Below are 26,293 nucleotides of genomic sequence, written 5' to 3' on the forward strand. Positions count from 1 at the left end.
TGTACCAAGTAGAACAGCACAAAGCCAGATGGCCAAATTCAAACTGATAAAATTTAATCCTGGTTAATTGTTCTGATTAAAAGTTTTCTAGGACAGATACTCAAATTACAGTATAAAAATGAAATCTGTGAAGTCAACTATAAATGCTTTTCCTAATTCCAAAATTTACTGTGTGTGGTGGTGGTGGTGGGGGACGTGTGTGTGTGTGTGTGTGTAGGGAGAGAGTACTTATAAATCCTAAGTGACTTCAATTTTGTCTATATACGTTTTTCCACTAGATTGGTGGGTGATATTTCAGAACTTAAATGCCAGTCATCTTCCTCTTCTTTTCATTGAGTTTTCTTAGAACTGTATTTTTTTCCAAGCTTACCTGGTGTACTAAATTAAAACCTTCTTCCTTAATGACTCCCCAAGAGTTGGCAACCCTTCAGAAGTTGTATCAGGCACTCATAATGGAACAGTTATAAGGGAATTAAGATGACAGAGTAGGGAGGGACTTTACTGCTCTAGTCTAAAAGAAGATAGTTTTAAAAAAAGTGAAAGAGAGTGTAGTCTCAGGGAAGAGTTAGGGAGAAAATGGATGAGGAAACTCTATGCAAATTAGAGGGACACAGTGGACCTACATGGAGGGTGTGATGCCCACAACTCAGGACCCCAGAAGCCAAGATAAGTTGAGACCAGACTACAGCAGCCCAAGCCACTGGTGATAAAGCTGCAGGAAGAGCCTAGAGGGAATCCAGCTTGGCGCCCCTTGGGGGACACTGAACCTGCCAAACTAGAGGAGAAAAAAAAGGAGGGGCATGTTTCTTTCTCCCCAATCACCCTGCAACGGCATCCTGTAACAAGCAATAGATAGCGGGTGCCACTTTGGACATATCTAATAGCTGCATCAGCTTGCATCCATGCCCAGCAACCAGCCCACTGGAGACTACCGAGGCCCCGAGAACTGACAGGGGGCTGGGTACTAGTGACTGTGGGAGGCTTGTGTGCCAGAACTGTGAAAAAAACTGAGGCTCTGTGGGAGGACTCATTGTGTGGCTGGGAATTTGGGCAGTTATTGTGGAAGGCTCCACACTCTAAGGGCTCCCTGGTTACCTGGTGAGGGACATTGCTAGAGAATCTGAGCTTACACTGAGAACTGCATGGATCCTTTGTGTGGTCCTTGGGGCAGAGCAGATGAATATTATACCCACTGGGATAGCGCTCAGGCACTGGCCTCCTTTGAGGAGAGGAGCTCAGCTGAGCAGAATAAACCTTCACTCTGATGAAAAAAAAAAGGGGGGGGATTTACTGTGCCAAACCTGAGTGTGTCATCGCAGATACGCCCTTCATCCTGGAGAACTGGAGAGAGCTCCCTGGCCACACTCACCACATGCCTTTAGGTATTCACTAAAAGCAGATTCTCCATTAATCTACAGATGCACAGCACAAAGATAAAAGCTGCCACAGCAGGGGCCAGCACCGCAGCTCAATAGGCTAATCCTCCGCCTGCAGCGCCAGCACACCAGGTTCTAGTCCCGGCCAGGGCACCGGATTCTGTCCCGGTTGCTCCTCTTCCAGGCCAGCTCTCTGCTGTGGCCCGGGAGTGCAGTGGAGGATGGCCCAAGTCCTTGGGCCCTGCACCCACATGGGAGACCAGGAGAAGCACCTGGCTCCCAGCTTTGGATCAGCGCGATGCGCCAGCCACAGCACATCAGCTGCAGCGGCCATTGGAGGGTGAACCAATGGCAAAGGAAGACCTTTCTCTCTGTGTCTCACACTGTCTAACTCTCCCTGTCAAAAAAAAAAAAGAAAGAAAGAAAGAAAGAAAGAAAGAAAGAAAGAAAGAAAGAAAGAAAGAAAGATAGATAGATAAAAGTAGAGAGGCTGAGGCAGAGAGAGACAGAGAGGTGTCTTCCATCCGATGGTTCACCCCCCAATTGGCCGCAAGGGCCAGAGCTGCACTGATCCGAAGCCAGGAGCCAGGAGCTTCCTCTGGGTCTCCCACATGGGTGCAGGGACCAAAAGACTTGGGCCACCTTCTACTTCTTTATTTTGATAAAAATGTGAATAAATTTTCAAAATTTTCTGAATTTTTCATCTCACCATCATAGTAAACAAAAGCAAAAAAGAGAAAACCATATGAGTCATTGAAAGGAGTTGAGAAAACAATGCAATTTCAGCTGTCAGGTCAGAGTAACTGATGCCTGTTGCTGCTTTATTCAAATCATGTCAGTTGACTCAGGTGATTCCTCTGATTTGGCTGTGTAGGTAGGCATTTGTGGGCTGGTCTGAATTCTCCTTCCCCTGTATCTTCTCAGTAACAAAGAAGAAAGATTTATTTTTTTCTTCCCTTGTGTATTTATTACAGTAGTTATAAGAATTACTTTTTAATTCTATCAGTTAGTATTAGCAGACACTAGTCTTGTTTGTGTGATCCCTTTGACTCTTAGACCTATCAGTGTGATCAATTGTGAACTGAAATTGATCACTTGGACTAGTGAGATGGCACTGGTACATGCCACCTTGATGGGATTGTATTGGAATCCCCTGGCACGTTTCTAACTCCACCATTTGGGGCAAGTCTGATTGAGCATGTCCCAAATTGTACATCTCCTCCCTCTCTTATTCCCACTCTTATATTTAACAGGGATCACTTTTCAGTTAAAATTTAAACACCTAAGAATAATTGTGTGTTAATTACAGAGTTCAACCAATAGTACTAGAACAAAAAAAAATACTAAAATGGATAAAGTATTACATTGTACATCAACGGTCAGGACAAGAGCTGATCAAGTCACTGTTTCTCATAGTGTCCATTTCACTTCAACAGGTTTCCCCTTTGGTGCTCAGTTAGTTGTCACCGATCAGGGAGAACATATGATATTTGTCCCTTTGGGACTGGCTTAATTCACTCAGCATAATATTTTCCAGATTCCTCCATCTTGTTGCAAATGACCAGGTTTCATTGTTTTTGACTGTATAGTATTCTATAGAGTACATGTCCCATAATTTCTTTATCCAGTCTACTGTTAATGGGCATTTGGGTTGGTTCCAGGTCTTAGCTATTGTGAATTGAGCTGCAATAAACATTAATGTGCAGACAGCTTGTTTGTTTGCCAATTAAGTTTCCTTTGGGTAAATTCCAAGGAGTGGTATGACTGGGTTGTATGGTAGGTTATATTCAGGTTTCTGAGGAATCTCCAGACTGACTTCCATAGTGGCTTAACCAGTTTGCAATCCCACCAACAGTAGGTTAGTGTCCCTTTTTCCCCACATCCTCTCCAGCATTTATTGTTGGTAGATTTCAGAATGTGAGCCATTCTAACCGGGGTGAAGTGAAACGATCCAACATGGGAAGCGGGATACACAGCAGACTCATAGAATGGCAGATGTCCTAAACAGCACTCTGGCCTCAGAATCAGCCCTTAAGGCATTTGGATCTGGCTGAAGAGCCCATGAGAGTATTTCAGGCATGGAAAGCCAAGACACCCTGGGAAAAAAAAAAAAGACCTAAATGAAAGATCTCTGCGAGTGAGATCCCAGTGGAAAGAACGGGGCCATTAAAGAAGGAGGTACCTTTCTCTGAAGGGAGGAGAGAACTTCCACTTTGACTAAGACCCTATCTGAATAAGATCGAAGTCAGCAAACTCAAAAGGCTTCCATAGCCTTGGCAACTCATGACTAGAGCCTAGGGAGATTACTGACACCATAAACAAGAGTGTCAAATTGTTAAGTCAACAACAGGAGTCACTGTGTACTTACTCCTCATGTGGGATCTGTCCTTAATGTGTTGTCCAATGTGAAATAATGCTATAACTAGTACTGAAACAGTATTTTACACTCTGTTTCTGTGTGGGTGCAAACTGATGAAATCTTTACTTAATATATACTGAATCAATCTTCTGTATATAAAGATAATTGAAAATTAATCTTGATGTGAATGGAATGGGAGAGGGAGCAGGAGATGGAAGGGGTACAAGTGGGAGGGAAGTTATGGGGGGGAAGCCATTGTAATCCATAAACTGTACTTTGGAAATTTATATTTACTAAATAAAAGTTTAAAAAATAAATAAATAAAAATAAAATCACAACAAGATAACTAAATACGCAAAAAAAATTACTTTTTAAAAATATTTATTTGAAAGAGAGAGATTTGCCATCTTCTGGTTCACTCCCCCAATGCCTATAATAGCCATAACTAGGTGAGACCAAAGCCAGAAGCCCAGAACTCTGTCTGGGTCTCCTACATGGGTGGCAGGGACCCAAGCACTTGGGCCATCACATACTCTCTCCCAGGATGTACATGAGCAGGAAGCTAGATTGGAAGTGTGGAGTGCCTAGGGCTTGAACCAGGCACTCCAATGTGGGGTGCATGTTCCAAAGCAGTGGCTTAACCTGCTGTGCCTGGGAGTGCAGTAGAGAATGGCCCAAGTCCTAGGGCCAGGAACCCACATGGCAGATCAGGAAAAGCACCTGGCTCCCAGCTTCGGATCAGCACAGTGCGCCAGCCGCAGCATGCCGGCCACAGCAGCCATTGTGGGGTGAACCTACGGAAAAGGAAGACCTTTCTCTCTGTCTCTCTCTCTCACTGTCCACTCTGCCTTGTCAAAAAAAAATTTTTTTTAATTTTAAAAAAAAGCTGCCATAGCAAAAAAAGAAGAAACCAGAAAATATCTCCACAAATGCCAAATAACGAATGCACCAATTCAAGAAACAAGAATAAGGGCTAGGCGGCGCCACGGCTCACTAGGCTAATCCTCCTCCTGCGGCGCCAGCACCCCGGGTTCTAGTCCCGGTCAGGGCGCCGGATTCTGTCCCGGTTGCCCCTCTTCCAGGCCAGTTCTCTGCTGTGGTCAGGGAGTGCAGTGGAGGATGGCCCAAGTGCTTGGGCCCTGCACCCCATGGGAGACCAGGAGAAGCACCTGGCTCCTGGCTTCAGATCAGCGCAATGCGCCGGCCGCAGCGTGCCGGCCGCGGTGGCCATTGGAGGGTGAACCAATGGCAAAGGAAGACCTTTCTCTCTGGCTCTCTCTCACTGTCCACTCTGCCTGTCAAAAAAAAAAAATAATAATAAGGGCTGGTATTGTGGCCAAGTGGGTAAAGCTTTCACTTACAGTGCTGGCATCCCATATGGGTACCAGTTTAAGTCCCAGCTGTTCCACTTCCAATCCAGCTCTCTGCTATGGCCTGCAGAAGCAGTGGAAGATGGCCCAAATCCTTGGGCCCCTGCAACCTCATGGGAAGACCTGGAGGAAGCTCCTCGCTCCTGGCTTTGAATTGGCACAGCTCTGGTCATTGCGACCAATTGGAGAGTGAACCAGCAGATGGAAGATCTCTCTCTCTGTCTCCTTCTATCACTGTGAAACTCTTTCAAATAAGTAAATAAATCTTTTTTCTTAAAAAAAGAAAGAAACAAGAATAAGGAAGACAACATGACATACCCAAAAGAACACAACACTTCAATATTAGATTGTGAAGTTGATGAGATTAAAGAAATGCCAGAAATAGAATTCAAAAAATTGATCAAAAGATTATGTATAAGTAAACAGAAACAAATGCATTAACTAATGAAATCCAGAAATGACATGAAAAATAATTTCTCCTAGGAAACTGAGATCATAAAGGGAAATCAAAATGCAATCATGAAAATGAGGGCTGGCACTGTGGCACAGTGGTTTAAAGCCACAGCCTGCAGCACCAGCATCCCATATGTGCATCAATTCAAGTCCAGGCTGCCCCTCTTCCAATCCAGTTCTCTGCTATGGCCTGGGAAAGCAGTGGAAGATGGCCCAAGTCCTTGGGCCCCTGCACCTGAGTGAGGGACCTGGAGGAGGCTCCTGGCTCCTGGCTTCAGATCATCTCAGCACTGGCCCTTGCAGTCATGTGGGGAATAAACCAGAGGAATGGAAGACCTCTCTGTCTGGCTCTACCTCTCTCTGTAACTCTGTCTTTCAAATAAATAAAATAATTCTTTAAAAAAAGAAATCATGAAGATGAAGAATTCAATAGAACAACTAAAACATGCAGTGGAAAGCCTTAACAACAGAATCAGTAAAGCAGAGAAAGAATATCCAACTTAAAAGATGAACCACAGGAAATTATACAGTCAGACAAAAAAACAGGAAGAAGAAATTAGAAAACTAAAAATCACTACTGGGAATCTACAAGGTACTATCAGATGACCCAACATATGGGTTCTAGGAGTTCCTGAAGGAATGGGAAGAGATAAAGGATTAGAAGGCCTTTTTAGGCTGGCACCACGGCTCACTAGGCTAATCCTCCGCCTGCGGTGCCAGCACCCCAGGTTCTAGTCCCAGTTGGGGAGCCGGATTCTGTCCCAGTTGCCCCTCTTCCAGTCCAGCTCTCTGCTGTGGCCTGGGAAGGCAGTGGAGGATGGCCCAAGTGCTTGGGCCCTGCACCTGCATGGGAGACCAGGAGGAAGCACCTGGCTCCTGGCTCCAGATGCTTCGGATCGGCACAGCACTGGCCACAACGTGCTGCCCGTAGCGGCAACTTAGGGGGTGAACCAATGGAAAAAGGAAGACCTTTCTCTCTATCTCTCTCTCTTACTGTCTAACTCTGCCTGTCAAAAAAAAAAAAAAAACTTTAAAAAAAAGAAGGCCTTTTTATTAAAATAATAGCAGAAAATTTCCTTAATTTAGACAAAGAAAGGGACATCCAATTACAGGAATCACATAGAACTCTTAAAAGACATGACCAGAAAAGATCTTCACCATGACACATTGTAATCAAACTTACCACAGTAAAACATAAAGAAAGGATTCTAAAATGTGCACAAGAGAAACCCCAGATTAATTTCAAAGGATCTCCAATTCGACTCACAGCAGAATTTTCATCAGACACCCTACAGGCAAGCAGAGAATAGAAAGATATATTCCAAGTCTTAAGAGAAAATAACTGGGGCCAGCACTGTGGCACAGCAGGTTAACGCCCTGGCCTGAAGCACCAGCATCCCATATGGATGCCGGTTTGGGATCCAGCAGCTCCACTTCTGATCCAGGTCTCTTCTGTGGCCTGGGAAAGCAGTGAAAGATGGCCCAAGATCTTGGGCCCCTTCACCCACTTATGAGACCCCGAGGAAGCTCCTGATTCCTGGCTTCGGATCAGCGCAGCTCTGGCCGTTGCAGCCAATTGGGAAGTAAATGAGCAGATGTAAGACCTCTCTCTCTCTCTCTCTCTCTCTGCCTCTTTCTGGCTCTCCTCTCTGTGCATAACTCTGACTTTCAAATAACTTTATTTAACTTATTTAACTCATTTAACTTCATTTCAAATAACTTTCATTACTTATCACTAGCCATCTTGAATGTAAATGGTCTCAACTCCCTAGTTAAAAGACACAGACTGCCTAAATGGATTTTAAAAAAAAAATCTATTTGCTTCCTATAAGATACACATCTCACCAACAAAGATGCACACAGACTGAAAGTGAAAGGATGGAAAAAGATATTCCATGCTAACAGAAACAAAAGAGAGCTAGTATAGCCATCCTAATATCAGATAAAATAGATTTTAACACAAAAACTGTTAAAAAGAGACAAAGAAGGGTATTATGTAATGATTAAGGGATCAATTCAACAGGAAGATGTAACTAATATAAACATATATGCACATAATTACAGGGCACCTGGCTATTTAAAAGAAATTTTAAGAATCTAAAAGATAAAGACTCAAATACAATAGTAACTCAACTCAAATACAATACCCCTCATTCAGCAATGGATAGATCAACCAGACAGAAAAGTAGCAAGGAAACAGCAGATTTAATTGACACTATACCCCAAATGGACCTAACAGATATCCACAGAACTTTTCAACCTAGAGTTACAGAATACACATTCTTCTCACCAGTGCATGGAACTTTCTCTAGGATTGGCCACTTACTAGGCCATAAAACAAATCTCAGCAAATTCAAAAACATCAAAATCATTCCATGCATCGTCTCTGACCACAGTGGAATGAAGCTGGAAATCAGCAACTCAGGAATCTCTAGAACATGTGCAAACACATGGAGACTGAATCACATGCTTCTGAATGAATAGCAGGTCATAGAAGAAATCAAAAGAGAAATCAAAAACTTTCTGGAAACAAATGAAGATAACAATACAACATATCAAAACTTTTGGGATACAGCAAAAGCAGTGTTAAGAGGAAAGTTTATAGCAATAGGTTCCTACATCAAGAAATTGGAAAGGCACCAAATAAATGAGCTATCAATGCCTCTCAAGGATCTAGAAAAACAACAGCAAACCAAACCCAAAACTAGTAGGAGAAAAGAAATTAAAAAAAATAGAAGAAATCCAAAAAATGAAATAAAACATACAAAAGATGAGCAAAACAAAGAGCTGGTTTCTTGAAAAAATAAACAAAATTGACACACCATTGGCCCAACTAACCAAAAACGAAGAGAGAAGACCCAATCAATAAAATTAGAGATGAAAAAGGAAATGTAATGACACAACAGAAATAAAAAGAATCATCAGAAATTACTACAAAGAGATGTATGCCAACAAACTGGGAAATCTAGCAGAAATGAATAGATTCCTAGACACATACAACCTACCTAAATAGAGCCAGAAAGACATAGAAAACCTAAACAGACCCATTACCAAGATGGAAATTGAATCAGTAATAAAGGTCCTCCCAACAAAGGAAAGCCCAGGGTCAATGGCTTCACTGCTGAATTCTACCAGACATTTAAAGAAGAACTAAGTCCAAATCTTAAGTTATTTATTTATTTTTTTGACAGGCAGAGTGGACAGTGAGAGAGAGAGACAGAGAGAAAGGTCTTCCTTTTTTGCCGTTGGTTCACCCTCCAATGGCCACCGCGGCCAGCGCACTGCACTGATCTGATGGCAGGAGCCAGGTACTTATCCTGGTCTCCCATGGGGTGCAGGGCCCAAGCACTTGGGCCATCCTCCACTGCACTCCCAAGCCATAGCAGAGAGCTGGCCTGGAAGAGGGGCAACCGGGACAGAATCCGGCGCCCCGACCGGGACTAGAACCCGGGGTGCCGGCGCCACAAGGCGGAGGATTAGCCTATTGAGCCATGGCGCTGGCCCAAATCTTAAGTTATTTAAAACAATGGCTTTCTATGAAGCCAGCATCACCTTAATTCCTAAACCTAAAAAAGATGCAGCAGAGAAAAAGAATTACAGACCAATTTCCCTAATGAACAGAGATGCAAAAATCCTCAATAAAATTCTATCTAATAGGATCAAACAACACATCAAAAAGATCATTTACCCAGACCAAGTGCAATTTAGCTCTCGTATGCAGGGCTGGTTCAACATTCATAAATCAATCAGTGTGAGGCATCACATTAACAAACTGAAGAACAAAAACCATGATTATCTCAGTAGATACAGAGACAACATTTGATAAAATAAAACACCCTTTCATGATGAAAACTCTAAGCAAAGTGGGTACTAAAGAAACATTCCTCAACTCAAGGCAATTTATGACAAACCCATGGTTAGCATCCTATTGTATGGGGAAAGGCTGGAAGCATTCCCACTGAGATCTGGTAACATACAGGGATGCCCATTCTCACCACTGCTACTCAATATAGTCCTGGACGTTTTAGCCAACACCATTAGGCAAGAAAAAGAAATCAAAGAGATACAAATTGGGAAAGAGGAAGTAAAACTATTCCTATTTGCAAATGACATGATTCTATAAATAGAGGATCCAAAAGACCCCACCAAGAGACTATTGGAACTCATAGAAGAGTTTGGAAAGTTAGCAGGATATAAAATCAAAAGCTTTTATATACATAGACAATGCCAAGGCTGAGAAAGCACTTCTAAGATCAATCCCATTCACAATAGCCACAAACAAAATCAAATACCTTGAAATAAATTTAACCAAGGATATCAAAGATCTCTATGATGAGAATTATAAAACATTAAAGAAAGAAATAGACGAAAATAGGCCAGCGCCGCAGCTCACTAGGCTAATCCTCCGCCTTGCGGGGCCGGCACACCAGGTTCTAGTCCCAGTCGGGGCACTGGATTCTGTCCTGGTTGCCCCTCTTCCAGGCCAGCTCTCTGCTGTGGCCAGGGAGTGCAGTGGAGGATGGCCCAAGTGCTTGGGCCCTGCACCCCATGGGAGATCAGGATAAGTACCTGGCTCCTGCCATTGGATCAGCGCGGTGTGCCGGCCACAGCACACCGGCCGCGGCGGCCATCGGAGGGTGAACCAACGGCAAAGGAAGACCTTTCTCTCTGTCTCTCTCTCTCACTGTCCACTCTGCCTATCAAAAAAAAAAAAAAAAAAAAGAAATAGAAGAAAATAAAAAAATGGAAAAAATATTCCATGTTCATGGATTGGAAGAATCAATATCATCAAAATGTCCATTCTTCCAAAAGCAATTTACAGATTCAATGTGACACCAATCAAAATACCAAAGACATTCTTCTCAGACCTAGAAAAAATGATGCTAAAATTCATATGGAAACACAGGAGACCTTGAATAGTTAAAGCAATCTAATACAACAAAAACAAAGCCAGAGCCATCACAATACCAGATTTCAAGACATACTACAGGACAGTTATAATAAAAACAGCATGGTACTGGTACAAAAACAGATGGATAGATCAACGGAACAGAATAGAAATTTCAGAAACGAATGCAAGCATCTACAACCAACTTATATTTGAGCAAGAAGCTAAAGCCACAGCACTGGCCCCTACATATGTACTTTAAACAAAATGGGTTATAATGTCTACTGTTGATATTTTGCCCTATAAAAATACTGTGAATAGCTTTCTTTTTTGTCTCTCTATTGTAAATTATGTAAGTTATCATGTTTTATTTTGTGTTACTGGAAACTGGCTTAGCATTTATTTATTTTTGAATAGTGGTTATACATATAGCTTTTTTGTGTAATGAAACTAAGAAATATTTTCCATTATTTTACTACTACTATGTTGTTTATAAATTATAGAATACAGTTAAATTAATATAAAACAGTGGATACTATTAACTTTTATCACTAATTATGATGATCAACCCAGAATTTTAGGTGTTCATTTGTATCCACATATGTACTTTAAACAGAATGGTTTATACTGTCCATTGCTGGCTTTTTGGCCTTGTAAATATATTGTAGTTATCTTTCCATGTCAACAAATAAAAAACTACTTCATCATTTTTTGACCAAATAAAAAAAGAGAGAGAACAGTTCTAAACCATCCATTTTCACCAGACCACCCATTTTCACCAGACCAAGCCTTCCCTTCATTGTCTTCTAAATTAATTTTAGGCTAATTGGATACATTTTTTATATTAACTAATCCTTCTAGATTTCCATTTCCTCAAATGTATTTCTTTCATTCTTGCCATGTGTTGTAAACTGCAATAGTTTGTATGTATCTTCTGGTATCAAATCATTCATCTCTTGTACATTTGCAGAATTCATCATTGTTTTTTCACCTTTTATCATCTTTATATTCTTAAGAGCCAATTACAGTAATGAAATGCTTCCTATCATCACTTGCCTAGACCTTACATGAGGTTAATTACATTCACAAAATCCTTCAAAACTATGCACAAGCCCAACAGGAGTCTGCCATACACTAACAGAAACCAGAAGCCAGTATGTAACCAATACCGCCACCTGTTGGTGGCAGGCAGAGTTGATCACTTTTGTTTAATGGTGTGTCTTTGTTCTACCTACCAAAGTTATACTTTTGAAATTCCTAAATATAGGTGCCACTATCTCACTTTTTGAGCCTGATAAAAGTAAAAGCAAACATTTTTAAATACATCTTAGATTACCATGATAACACAAACGTCAATGTCTACTGTTTCTTTATACAGGGAGTCATATTCGTTGGGTAAGATCTGCTGTCAGAGAAATATTTGTTTTTGTAAAATTCAGTCTAGATGGAAAAATATTTTCAAGCCAGCCCAAGAATTGAAATTTTTAAAGCATTCCTGGAGAAGTGCATATGTAGTCACACAAACAAGTAAGGTTGACTCATTCATAAATATTGAACTTCTTCATTCTATACAAAAGTATAAAGAGTAGAGGATTAAGAAGACCACTGAATCAAGATTCAGCAACCATATACTTACAAAATCTGCCACTAATTAGTTTCATAAGCTTGATCTTAGTCAAATCCTCAATTTTGCTGATTTCTTTATATATATATATATCATATATATACATATATGATGGAATTAAAATGACAATCCTCTAATGAGTGTTAAAAAGTAAGACATGAACATGTTGGGAAAGCATGACGCACAGTAAAAATTTAAAACAGTCTCATCATCTTGCTTAACTCGAGGAAGTTTCTAACACACATATGCATTTATCATTAACTGTTATCAACTGATTTATCTGGTGTGTATTTTAGGCAGGTAGCTGAACCCATTCTACATGTATATTCCTCCCAACATTTAATCTTTAAAAAAATAGGAGTATCCACTGTCAGCAATGGACAGATCAACCAGACAGAAAAATCAACAAGGAAACAGCAGATTTAATTGACACTATACCCCAAATGGACCTAACAGATATCTACAGAACTTTTCAACCTAGTTATAGAATACACATTCTTCTCACCAGTGCATGGAACTTTCTCTAGGATTGACCACATACTAGGCCATAAAGCAAATCTCAGCAAATTCAAAAAAATCGAAATCATTCCATGCATCTTCTCTGACCACAGTGGAATGAAGCTAGAAATCAGCAACTCAGGAATCTATAAAGCATATGCAAGCATATGGAGACTGAACAACAAGATCCTGAATGAACAGTGAGTCACAGAAGAAATCAAAAGAGAAATCAAAAATTTTCTGGAAGCAAATGAAGATAACAACACAACATATCAAAACTTTTGTGATACAGCAAAAGCAGTGTTAAGATGAAAGTTTATCTGTTGAAATCCTTACTTAAGGTATACTAAGCTGATCTTCTGTATATTAAGATAATCGAAAATGAATCTTGATGTGAATGGAAGGGGAGAGGGAGTGGGAAAGGGGAGGGTTGTGGGTGGGAGGGACGGTATGGGGGGGAAGCCATTGTAATCCATGAGTCGTACTTTGGAAATTTATATTCATTAAATAAAAGATAAAAAAAAAAGATGAAAGTTTATAGCAATAGGTTCCTACATCAAGAAATTGGAAAAGCACCAAATAAATGAGCTATCAATGCCTCTCAAGGATCTAGAAAAATTACAGCAAACCAAACCCAAAGCTAGTAGACAAAGAGAAATAATTAAAATTAGAGAAGATATCAACAAATTGAATCCAAAAGAAAAACAATATAAAAGATCAGCACAACGGCTGGCGCCACGGCTCAATAGGCTAATCCTCCGCCTGCGGCGCCGGCACACCAGGTTCTAGTCCCGGTCGGGGTGCCGGATTCTGTCCCGGTTGCCCCTCTTCCAGTCCAGCTCTCTGCTGTGGCCCGGGAGTGCAGTGGAGGATGGCCCAAAGTCCTTGGGCCTTGCACCCACACAGGAGACCAGGAGAAGCACCTGGCTCCTGGCTTCGGATCAGCGTGGAATGCCGGCTGCAGCGCGCTGGCCACAGCAGCCACTGGAGGGTGAACCAACGGTAAAGGAAGACCTCTCTCTCTCTCTCTCTCTCTCTCTCTCACTGTGCACTCTGCCTGTCTAAAAAAATTAAAAAAAATAAAGATCAGCAAAACAAAGAGCTGGTTTCTTGAAAAAATAAAACTGACATGCCATTGGCCCAACTAACCAAGAAAAGGAGAGAGAAGACTCAAATCAATAAAATTAGAGATAAAAAATGGAATGTAACAACAGACAACACAGAAATAAAGAGTCATCAGAAATTACTACAAAGAGTTGTATGCCAACAAACTGGGAAATCTAGCAGAAATAGATTCCTGGACACACACAACCTACCTAAATACAGCCAGGAAGATAGAAAACCTAAAAAGACCCATAACCAAGACAGAAATTGAATCAGTAATAAAAGCCCTCCCAACAAAGAAAAATGTAAAAAAAATAATGCAGATTTTCATAAGGAGGCACAGGAGACCTAGAATAGCTAAAGCAATCTTTAAACAGAGCTGGAGGCATCACAATACTAGATTTCAAGACATACTACAGGTGGGGCTGGCGCTGTGGCACAGCAAGTTAAAGCCATGGCCTAAAGCACTGGCATCCCTGATAGGCGCCGGTACTAGTCCCAGCTGCTCCTCTTCCAATCCAGCTCTCTGCTGTGACCTGGGAAAGCAGTAGATGATGGACAAAGTCCTTGGGCCTCTGCACCTAAGAAGAGACCCAGAAAAAGCTCCTGACTCCTGGCTCCTGGCTTCAGACCGGCACAGCTCCGGCCATTGCGGCCATCTGCAAAGTGAACCAGCTGATGGAAGACCCCTCTGTTTCTACCCCTCTCTATAACTCTGTCTTTAAAAAAAAAATAAAAATAAATCTTTAAAAAAAAAAGACATACTACAGGACAGTTATAATCAAAACAGCATGGGACTGGTACAGAAACAGATGGATAGACCAATGGAACAAAATAGAAACACCAGAAATCAATCTAAACATCTACAACCAACTTATATTTGATCAAGGATCTAAAACAAATTCCTGGACCAAGTACAGTCTATCAACAAATGGTGCTGAGAAAACTGGATTTCTACACACAGAAGTATGAAGCAAGACTCCTACCTTATACCTTATACAAAAATCCACTCAACAAGGATTAAAGATCTAAATCTATGACCTGACACCATCAAATTATTAACACTGGAGAAACCCTTTAAGATATAGGCACAGGCAAAGACTTCTTGGAAAAGACCCCAGAGGCACAGGGAGTCAAAGCCAAAATTAATAACTGGGATTACATCAAACTGAGAAATTTCTGTACTGCAAAAGAAACAGTCAGGAAAGTGAAGAGGCAACCAACATAATGGGAAAAATATTTGCAAATTATGCAACCGATAAAGGATTAATAACCAGAATCTACAAAGAGATCAAGAAACTCCACAGCAACAAAACAAACAACCCACTTGAGAGATGGGCCAAGGACCTCAATAGACATTTTGCAAAAGAGGAAATCCAAATGGTCAACAGACACATGAAAAAAATGTTCAGGATCACTAGCCATCAGGGAAATACAAATCAAAACCACAATGATGTTTCACCTCACCCTGGTTAGAATGGCTTACATACAGAAATCAACTAACAACAGATGCTGGCGAGGATGTGGGGAAAAAGGCACACTAATCCATGTTTTTGGGAATACAAACTGGTAAAGCCATTATGGAAGACAGTTTGGAGATTCCTCAAAAATCTGAATATAGCCCTACCATACGACCCAGCCATCCCAAGCCTCAGAATTTACCCAAGGAAAATTAAATTAAATTGGCAAGTAAAAGAGATGTCTGCACCGCAATGTTTAGTGCAACTCAATTCACAATAGCTAAGACATGGAATCAACCCAAATGCCCATCAACGGAAGACTGGATAAAGAAATGATGGGATATGTACTCTATGGAATACCACAAAGTGGTAAAAAAAAAATGAAATCTGGTCATTTGCAACAAAATGGAGGAATCTGGAAAACATCATGCTGAGTAAAATAAGCCAGACCCAAAGGGACAAATATCAGGTTCTCCCTGATCTGTGACAACTAACTGAGCACCTACAAGGAAACCTGTAGAAGTGAAACTGACACTGTGAGAAGCAATGACTTGATCAGCCCTTGTCCTGACTGTCGAGGAACAGCTTACTATTTTATTCTTTTTAGTATTTTCTTTTTCTACTTAATACCGTGGGTTGAACTCTTTCATTAACACACAATTATTCCTAGGTGTTTAAATCCAATTGAAAATTGATCCCTGTTAAAAATAAGAGTGAGAATAAGAAAGGGAGGAGTTGTACAGTTCAGCACACATTCCCTCGGATTTACCCTAAGGGTAAAGCTAAAAACCTACCATGGGACTCCAAACCCCATTAAGTTGGCAGGTACCAATGACATCTTATTAAATTGATCAGTTTAAGTTCATAACTGATCATAAAGATAGGGTTAAGTGTCAAAAGGATCACATAAATAAGACCAAGTGTCAGCTAATAATAAATAGAATTAAAAAGGAGAGAACAATCCAACATGGGAAGCAGGACACACAGCACACTCATAGAATGACAAATGCCCTAAAGAGCACTCTGGTCTCAGAATCAGCCCTTAAGGCATTCAGATCTGGCTAAAAAGCCCATGAGAAGGCCAGCGCCGCAGCTCACTAGGCTAATCCTTTGCATGCAGTGCCAGCACCCTGGGTCCTAGTCCTGGTCGGGGCACCGGATTCTGTCCCAGTTGCTCCTCTTCCAGTCCAGCTCTCTGTTGTGGCCCGGGTAGGCAGTGGAGGATGGCCCAAGTCCTTGGGCCCTGCACCCCATGGGAGACCAGGATAAGCACCTGGCTCCTGGCTTCAGATCAGCACAATGCGCCAGCCACAGCATGCCGGCCGCGGCGGCCATTGGAGGGTGAACCAACAGAAAAGGAAGACCTTTCTACCTTTCTCTCTGTCTCTCACACTGTCTAGCTCTGCCTGTCAAAAAAAAAAAAAAGACCGGCGCCGCGGCTCACTAGGCTAATCCTCTGCCTAGCGGCACCGGCACACCGGGTTCTAGTCCCGGTCGGGGCACCGGATTCTGTCCTGGTTGCTCCTCTTCCAGGCCAGCTCTCTGCTGTGGCCAGGGAGTGCAGTGGAGGATGGCCCAGGTGCTTGGGCCCTGCACCCCATGGGAGACCAGGAAAAGCACCTGGCTCCTGGCTCCTGCTATCGGATCAGCGCGGTGTGCCGGCCACAGCGCACCAGCCGCAGCGCGCCAGCCACAACGCGCTGGCCACGGCGGCCATTGGAGGGTGAACCAATGGCAAAGGAAGACCTTTCTCTCTGTCTCTCTCTCTCACTGTCCACTCTGCCTGTCAAAAAAAAAAAAAAAAAAAAAGCCCATGGAAAGCCAAGACAGTGTGGCAAAAAAATGACCCAAATGAGAGGCCGGTGCCGTGGCTCACTTCGTTAATCCTCTGCTTGCGGCGCTGGCATCCCATATCGGCACCAGGTTCTAGTCCCGCTTGCCCCTCTTCCAGTCCAGCTCTCTGCTGTGGCCCAGGAAGGCAGTGGAGGATGGCCCACGTGCTTGGGCCCTTGTACCACACGGCAGGCCAGGAAGAAGCATCTGGTTCCTGGCTTTGGGCCGGCGCAGTGCTGGCCATGGTGGCCATTTGGGGAGTGAACCAACAGAAGCAAGACCTTTCTCTCTGTCTTTATCTCTCTCACTTTCTAACTCTGTCAAATAAAAAAAAAAAAATGACCTAAATGAAAGATCTCTGTGAGTGACATCCCAGTGGAAAGAAAGGGCTATCAGAGAGGGAAGTACCTGTCTTTCTCTGAAGGGAGGAGAGAACTTCCACTTTGATTATGGCCTTGTCTAAATAAGGTCGGAATCAAGAGGCTTCCATAGCCTTGGCACTCATGACAAGAGTCTCAGGTGATCACTGACGTCATAAATAAGAGTGTCAATTGTTAAATCAACAGCAGTAGTCACTGTGCACTTGCTCCCCATGTGGGACCTCTGCCTTAATGTGTTGTACTATGAGAATTAATGGTAAAACTAATCTTCAATCAGTACTTTATACTTTGTGTGTCTGTGGGGGTACAAACTGTCAAAATCTTTACTTAGTATAGAGTTGATCTGTATATAAAGATAATTAAAAAGGAATCATAAGAATGGGATGGGAGAGGGAGTAGGAAGTGGGATGGTTTGCGGGTGGGGGGTTGGGTTTGGGGGGAAGAACCGCTATAATCCATAAGTTGTACTTATGAAATTTATATTTATTAAATAAAAGCTTTCTATTTTAAATAGAGTATTAAATGGTAGAACAAAAGTAAGGTGATTCTGCTTTCATACACCATTGAGCCTTTTTATATTCCTACTAACATGCATTTAAACTTGATCTTAAATACATGAAATAAATAACAGATGCACACCCCAATACAGAGGAATTTCAGGAGTCTCATTTCTCTTTGAACTTAAGAAATCTCATTGCTAGCATCTTCTTGTGCACAGGGAATTCAGGCCGAGTTACACTGGATTTACACACACCTTCTCCATCTTCTTGATTTTTTAAAAATTTTATGTATTTCAAGAGGCAAAGAGAGAGAATCAGCGAGAGTGAAACTGCAATTTCCAGAACTGGGCTGGGGCCAAAACCAGGAGCCAGGAACTCAATCCAGGTCTCCTGTGTGGGTGAGGAACCCAATCACATTAGCCATCACTTCTGTCTCCAAGTGTCTTCATTTGCAGGAAGCTGGAGTCAGTGGCCAGAGCGGGATGTTGAATCTAAGTACTCTGATATGAGATGCAGGCATCTTAACTGGCATCCTAACCACTAAGCCAAACATCCACCTCCATCTTCCTGAATACTAAATTGGTGTGAGCTGCAGTTCTTAAATGCTCTTCTACCACTTGTTCCAATGTGAGAGGTATTCTACTAATGATGTCTATGTCAATGTTATACTTCAATTTCTACTGTTGTTATGGAATGGCATACAAAGTATCCCATGAAAGCTAGAAATTTTTGTAGCTTATTATCTAGTGGGAAATTTTTGCAGTAGCCAAGCAGATGTTCTAAGTGTATATAGGTTAGATTACTTTTTTGTGCCTTCTAGGTAGTCTTAGAATCAGGATGAAAAAAAGTTACTTCTTTAACTTAAAAACAAAATCTTCATTTCCAGTTCTAGAGTTTGGCTGCCCTATCTATTTAACCTATTTTCTTAATAAAACAATTAAAAATCTCATAATAAAACCCAATTACCAAGTCTAGCAGCTCTGAGAGCACCTAATGGAAATACATGGCGATCTCCAGGGCTATTTATATATTCTCTTCTTCATTCTTTGTTGTTTCATTAGGCTTGTAGAGATCTCTTTTATTGAAGTTACTGTTGCCAGGAAACAGAAGAATAAAGTGGAAACAAAAGCTAAGAGGAGAATAAGCTTACCTTCTACACATACACACACACACACATAGAAATGTTCATGTGAACACACCTGATTACCTCATTTATAGATATGTTCACCTAGATTCACCCAAATCCAAATGTAGTCAAACAACCAATATGCCCTCAAATGTGAGCAAATACTTTTCTAAATAGTTGATATCTTTCATCAAATTAGCATCTACCTGTGAATTAGGTCCCAGGTGCATGAAGCCCAGCCTCTTAGCTCCCAACTCCATGCTCTTTCCATTACACATGCAACATTTCCTGGTCGATATGTGCCAAACAATGAGACAGTCATTTTCCTTCACTATAACTGCTGCTTTGTCAATTTTATTGGGGGTATGACTGAAAAGAAAATTGCGTATGTTTACGGCACAAAACATGATGTTTTGATAGGTTATCTACATTATGAAATGATTATCACCACCAAGATAATTAATATATCCATAATATCACAGTTACATCTGTGTGTCTGTGTGTGTATTAAAAACATCTAAAGCTTGGGGCCAGTGTAGCCAGTAAAGCCACCGCCTATGACACTGGCATCCCATATCGACACCAGTTTGTGCCCAGCTGCTCCACTTCCAATTGAACTCGCTGCTAATGGCCTGGGAAAACCATTGTTAAATGGCTCAAGTGCTTGGGCCCCTGCCACCCATATAGGCGACCCAGATGAAGCTCCTGACTCCTGGCTTTGACCCAGCTGAATGCTGGCCATTGCAGTCATCTGAGGAGTGAACCAGGGGATAGAACATCTCTTTCTCTGTCTCTCCCTCTCTCTCTCTCTAACTCTTTCAAATAAATAAATACATCTTTTTTAAAAAAAGAACATCTAAGACATAACTTTTTTAGCAAATTCCAAGCATAAATGTTAACTATAGTTACCACACTACATATTAAATCTCCAGAACCTATTCATCCTACATATTTTGTATCCTCTGACTAACATCTGCCCATATCTTCCATCCTGCAGATCCTGGAAGCCAGAATTACCTTTCATGAGTTCAAATTTTTTTTACATTATAAATTTATTGTTTTGTGATTAGCTTATTTCACTCAGCATGTCTTCCAAGTTCAAACATGCTGCTGCAAATGACTAGACTTTTTCCTTTTTTTAAGATTTTTTTTATTTGAAAAGCAGAGTTACAAACAGAAAGAGGGAGGGACATAGAGAAAGGTCTCCCATTCACTAGTTCACTCCCCCAGATTGCTGTAATGGCCAGTGCTGGGCCAATCTGAAGCCAGGAGCCAGAAGCTTCTTCTAGGTCTCCCACATGGGTGCAGAGGCCCAAGCACTTGGGCCATCTTCCACTGCTTTCACAGGCCATTAGCAGGGAGCTGGATCAGAAGTTGAACAGCCAGGACTTGAGTCAGTGCCCATATAGGATGCCAGTGCCACAGGCAGCAGCTTAACCTGCTATGCCACAGCACTGACCCCTACTGTTTTTTTTTTCCTTAGGACTCAACTATAAACGTGTGTGTGTATATAAAATCATATTAATATATATTATCACATAATTTTTATCAATTCATCCATTAATAGGCACTTAGGTTGATATCCCTATCTTAGCTGTTATGAATAATGCTGCAATAAAAATGGGAATGCAAGTATCTCCTTATTTCTTTTTTTTAAGATTTATTTATTTATTTATTTGAAAGTCAGAGTTACACAGAGAGAGGAGAGGCAGAGAGAGAGAGAGATCTTCTATCCAATGGTTCACTCCCCAATTGGCCACTACAGCCAGAGCTGTGCTGATCTGAAACCAGGAACCAGGAGCTTCTTCCTGGTCTTCCATGCGGGTGCAGGGACCCAAGAACTTGGGCCTTCTTCTACTGCTTTCCCAGGCCATGGCAGAGAGCTGGATCAGAAGAGGAGCAGCAGAGTCTTGAACCAGTGCCCATATGGGATGCCGGTGCTTCAGGCCAGGGTGTTAACCCTCTGCGCCACAGTGCCGGCCCCTCCTTATTTATTTTATTTCCTTTGGATATATGTCCAGAGGTAGGGTTGCTAGATTATATGATATTTCTATTTTTAACTTTTAGAAGGACTTTTACATGGTTTTCCGTAATAACCATACTAATTAATTTGCATTCATACCAGTATACAAGAATTCCTGCTTTTAGTTGTGAATCCACTTTAAAGCTCTCTGGATAATAAATTTTACTATTATACCAAAGAAGAGAATGAGATAAAAAGTAAATGATCAAGTTCTAGTGTTCTACATCAAAGTAGGGTGACTACAGGTCACAAAAATGCATTATATACTATACAAAGAACTAGAATGAAAGGAGCTGGTAGGTGCCAAACATAAGAAAAAGATATGAAGTGGATATTGGTTTGATCAATCTATGTTGTGTCTATGTGTTATCACACTGTACCCCCATGAAAATGTACAAGTATTACATGTAATCAAAAAATTAAATAGAATTATTAATAATAATAATATAAATGCCCAGAATAATAATCAAGGAGAATTTGCTGGCTGACAAGCCATCCTTTAAAGTCATATGAGCAGAACAATCAATTAACCCCTGTGTGTTCAGGCACTGAGGACCCAGTTTCCCCTGGACATCATAGATAGATTAAGATAAGAACAGGCATTGCTGGACATACGTGTATGTGGCTAGGGCCAAAAGGTAGCCCATCTTGGTGGAGTTGAGACTGAGAGATTATCCGGACTATAAAATTACTAGAGACACATCAGATGTACCATGTCTAGTGGACGACAACTAGAAAACAATGGAATCCATTTGTCAGAGCCTATCTAGCCTATCCCCTCACTTTAAAAATGAAGGGGGGTGGGGCAGCACTGTGGCACAGTGGGTTAAAGCTCCAGTCTGCAGCACCAGCAACCCATATGGGTGCCAGTTCAAGTTCTGGCTGTTCCACTTCCAATCCAACTCTCTGCCACATACTGGGAAAGCAGTGAATGATGGCCTAAGTGCTTGGGCCCCTGCACCCATGTGGGAGACCCGAAGGAAACTCCTGGGTCCTGGCTTCAGATCAGCTCAGCTCAGCTCTGGCTATTGCAGCCAGTCTCAAGGAGGCACAGAGCATCACATGGCAAGAGGAAGCGCGTGTGCCTATGTCTCTCCTTACGAAGGCACTATAATTCCAATATGGGGACTCTATGCTAATAATTTAATTCAATCTGATCACTTCCCAAAAGTCTCACTTCTTAACACCTTATTCTGTTAAGTTTCTACCCTCTCATTACCATGAACATAAGACTTTAACATATGGACCTATGGGGGACATCTAACCTCTAGATTAATATACAAACTATTGCATAGGTATTCCATGAGTACCTCAGATTCGACTTGTAACATACTTAATCATCTGTACATCCTGCTTTATCCCACCTGCTTCTCCTGAACTCAGTCTCTCTTTGCATATTGCTGGCACCACCACTAGAAACCCAATATAGAAAACTAGTTGGGAGGTCCAAGATGGCGGCCAGCAGGAGGCTGATGAAGGAGCTTGAAGAGATCCGCAAATGTGGAATGAAAAACTTCCGTAACATCCAGGTTGATGAAGCTAATTTATTGACTTGGCAAGGGCTTACTGTTCCTGACAACCCTCCATATGACAAGGGAGCCTTCAGAATCGAAATCAACTTTCCAGCAGAGTACCCATTCAAACCACCGAAGATCACATTTAAAACAAAGATCTATCACCCAAACATTGATGAAAAGGGGCAGGTCTGTCTGCCCATAATTAGTGCTGAAAACTGGAAGCCAGCAACCAAAACCGACCAAGTAATCCAGTCCCTCATAGCACTGGTGAACGACCCCCAGCCCGAGCACCCGCTCCGGGCCGACCTAGCTGAAGAATACTTTAAGGACCGTAAAAAATTCTGTAAGAATGCTGAAGAGTTTACAAAGAAATATGGGGAGAAGCGACCTGTGGACTAAAGTCTGCCACGGATGATTCCAGCCAATGTGAGCAGAGACCCCGAGCAGTGCCCTCAGACACCCCGCAAAGCAGGACTCTGTGGAAAATTGACACGTGCCACCGCCTGGCGTCCGCTCGTGGCAGTTACTAACTTTCTACAGTTTTCTTAATCAAAAGCGGTCTAGGTAACCTGTAAAGAAAGGATTAAAAATTTCAGATGTTCTAAAAAAAAAAAAAACTAGTTGGTTTAACCCAACTTCACCTCATTATCTGATCAATCACTAAGTCCAATTTATCTTCCATGTGTCTTGAATTTGTCACCAGTTTTTCACCCCATTACCATGCTCTGGCCTAAGCCCTCATTATATCTCAGCTACACTTCCACAACAGCCTCCTAATTGGCCTCCTGCTTCAAAGCTGGCCTCTGTTAAGCCCATCCATCAAACAGCCAACAGAATGATCTTACTAAAACATCAACTGGTCCTTGTCACTGCCCTGCTTAAAACCACTGTGTGGCTCCCTGAAGCCAGTGGACAAATTCCAAGATTCCCATGCAGCCATGTTCAGTCTTGTAGGATCTTGTTTCTGCTCACCTCTCCAGTCTCACCTTCATAATTCATATGCTCCAGCCACTCTGAAATGTGTATGATTGCTACATATCATGCTGTGCTGTCACTGGCACATCTCCAGCACTGCACTTAGCACAATGAATTTTAACTATTTGTTTATATTTCTGTCTTCCCCAACAGACAATGAGCTGGCCTCCTAAAGGACTATATCGTGTTCATCTTTGTATCTCTAACGGCCTCTAACAAAGTGGTTGATACAGAGTTAGCATTCAATTAACATTGATGAATGAATGATAAACTTACAAATTGAAAGGAATAACCTACTATGTCATTAAAGAAACCAATAGTATAGGGTTCTCAGGCAACCAGTCAAAAAGGTGGTCCAGTGTAGATTTGTCAGTTTAGGAGAAATGGTTTTACTCCCATATACTCATACCTTATATTTGAAATGAAAAACCAATTAGGATTTTCCACAGAAATTCTTTTACGCTCTTAATCACCACACACTTAAAGGCAGTACTTGGTGCAGCTGGTCCCAGCTAACACACTTTCACACTTTTGTGTACAACTGATCGTTCATAAAACCTGCCTTTTTCACTGTTACCAATGTGCTGTGTTTTATCCCCAGTTCACAGAGAGTAGATGGTACAAAAGTGTTCATTGTGCATAAACATAACAATTAAAATAGCAACAAAGTACTAGACTTTACAATAATGCTTTAAATAGTGAAACCAACCTCAGTCTTGTAAGAGTAGAGTATGTGAATGCACAACTGGGACAACTGCACACAGTGAAGAAGCTCCAGTCAACCTGAAGTGAATATACCCAACACTATACTGCACAATTATTCCACTTTCTAGTGTTGCTGTCAAAAAATCTTAGTAGAGTTGCTTGAAGCATCCAAAGATTTCACTTCACTTTCAAACTGCATTTCAAAAACTTCACAGCAACCTCCCAATTAAACTTTGAGTTTTTCCAAAACAAGTACAAAATAATACTTTCCCAGTATGAAATTCACTCATTTTGACACTAAGAGTAGAAAATAGACCAAAACTACAGAAGCATTACTCAAAAGTTACATCCTTCAGATAAAATTATTTCCAAGAAACTAATAAGGCCAGACACAAGGTTAATGAAAAACATGTTCAGTGTAAAATCAGTGCAAGTGTTTAGCAAAATATTAATGACTCTGTTGAACATCACATTGAAAGGCATGCGATGTGGAAGAATTATAACCACATAAACACCCTAGCATGTACTTCATTTTACAATTATGTGACATCAATGATGTTCAGAGGATGCATATCAATTATGAGTAGAACAAATTTGAGGGAGAAATATGTAAAAACTGTGTTCTATCACCAAAAACCCAACCTATAGAAGAGATTTTTATTTAGTTAACATTTATTTTGTGAGCAATAGTATAAATGAGAAAAGGTGCATTAGGATCGGTTCTGAGGAAATAACCTCAATGCTTACAGTGAGGAAGGTGGGAACTACACAAATAAAAACATTTTACTGTTATGTCCAAACACCCACATCTTCATTTACCACAACAGATAACACACAACAGTATGGTTCCTACTCTCAATACAATCTTGTAGAAAATAGCTTAAATGTGAATAGAATCAAATAATGGCTACTGTGTGTGTGTGTGTGTGTGTGTGTGTGTGTATCTTCTCAGCATGCTCTGTAAAGAAATAAGCAGTTCTCTGGCTGCTGTCAAGGGTGCTCATGCAAACTTCTGAAATGATGAATGAGACTAAAGCACTCCTATTTCACACAGATAATGCCAGGAAGGGGCAGTTCCTTGGTTTCAAGTGGCAAATGTCAGCAGAGTAGTTAGTAGCCTGATATTCCTGAACTTCTCATCCAGGACCAAAACCTGTTTATGCCAACTATTGAGAATAAGTGGAGATTCTTTGAGAAGACTAAGCAGCAAAGCTGAAGGAAATAGGCTTGCAGACTCAGCATCTAATGGAGCACTGACCTGGTCTTCATGTGAAAGTCTTTTTATTTCCAGACAAAAATTCAATGTGAATTATTCCAACTTTCCAAATAGATGGAGTTATCACACATTTATTACCATCTCTAACTTTTCTAATTATGAAGAAGTATTTTATATTTTCATAAAACAATGAGGGAAAAAAAAAAAACCACACTGGATAGGGGTTGGCACTGTAGAGTAGTGGCATAAGCCTCCACCTGTGGCACCAGCACCCTATATAGTCTTGGCTGCTCCTCTTTTGATCCAGCTCTCTGCAATGGCCTGGGAAAGCTGTAGAAGATGGCCCAAGTGCTTGGGCCCCTGCAGCTGCATGGGAGACCCAGAAGAAACTCCTGGCTCCTGCCATTTGGGGACTGAACCAATGGACAAAGACCTTTCTCTCTCTCTCTCTCTCTCTCTCTCTCTCTCTCTCTCTTTCTCTGTGTGTGTGTGTGTGTAACTTTACCTTTTAAATAAATAAAATTAAATATACTGGATATAGAATCCAGCTAGCTAGATATTTTATTTAAAAATTGTAATTAAATTTGTGTCGCTAATATGAGAAACTGTGGATTTTAAAACATGCTTTTTGGAAAAAAAAAACACTTTGTTGAGGTATGATTGACATGCAAAAATCACTGTACATATTTAAAGTATATAAATAACGGGTAAAGCCACTGTCTCCAGTGCAGGCATCCTATATGGGCATCAGTTCCAGACCTGGCTGCTCCACTTCTGATCCAGCTCTCTGCTAAGGCCTGGGAAAGCAATGAAAGATGGTCCAAGTCCTTGGGCCCCTGTACCCACGCGTGGGAGACCTAGAAGAAACTCCTGGCTTCAAATCAGT

The 26,293-nt window shown here is 41.4% G+C and overlaps 1 protein-coding gene and 1 pseudogene across 3 annotated transcripts in view; one reads left to right on the forward strand and one right to left on the reverse strand.

Moving 5' to 3' along the window:
* The window catches only part of GPR176 (G protein-coupled receptor 176), a 133,030-nt gene that overhangs the window by 65,725 nt on the left and 41,012 nt on the right, over positions 1–26,293 (reverse strand). The window lies entirely within an intron of this gene.
* LOC100359068 (ubiquitin-conjugating enzyme E2 L3 pseudogene) lies at positions 22,402–23,128 on the forward strand (annotated as a pseudogene). Its single transcript, XR_016217564.1, has one exon. The product of XR_016217564.1 is annotated as a ubiquitin-conjugating enzyme E2 L3 pseudogene (transcript).

Source organism: Oryctolagus cuniculus, chromosome 12, assembly GCF_051225735.1.
Source record: "Oryctolagus cuniculus isolate XC-2025 breed Fujian yellow rabbit chromosome 12, ASM5122573v1, whole genome shotgun sequence".
NCBI lineage: Eukaryota > Metazoa > Chordata > Mammalia > Lagomorpha > Leporidae > Oryctolagus > Oryctolagus cuniculus.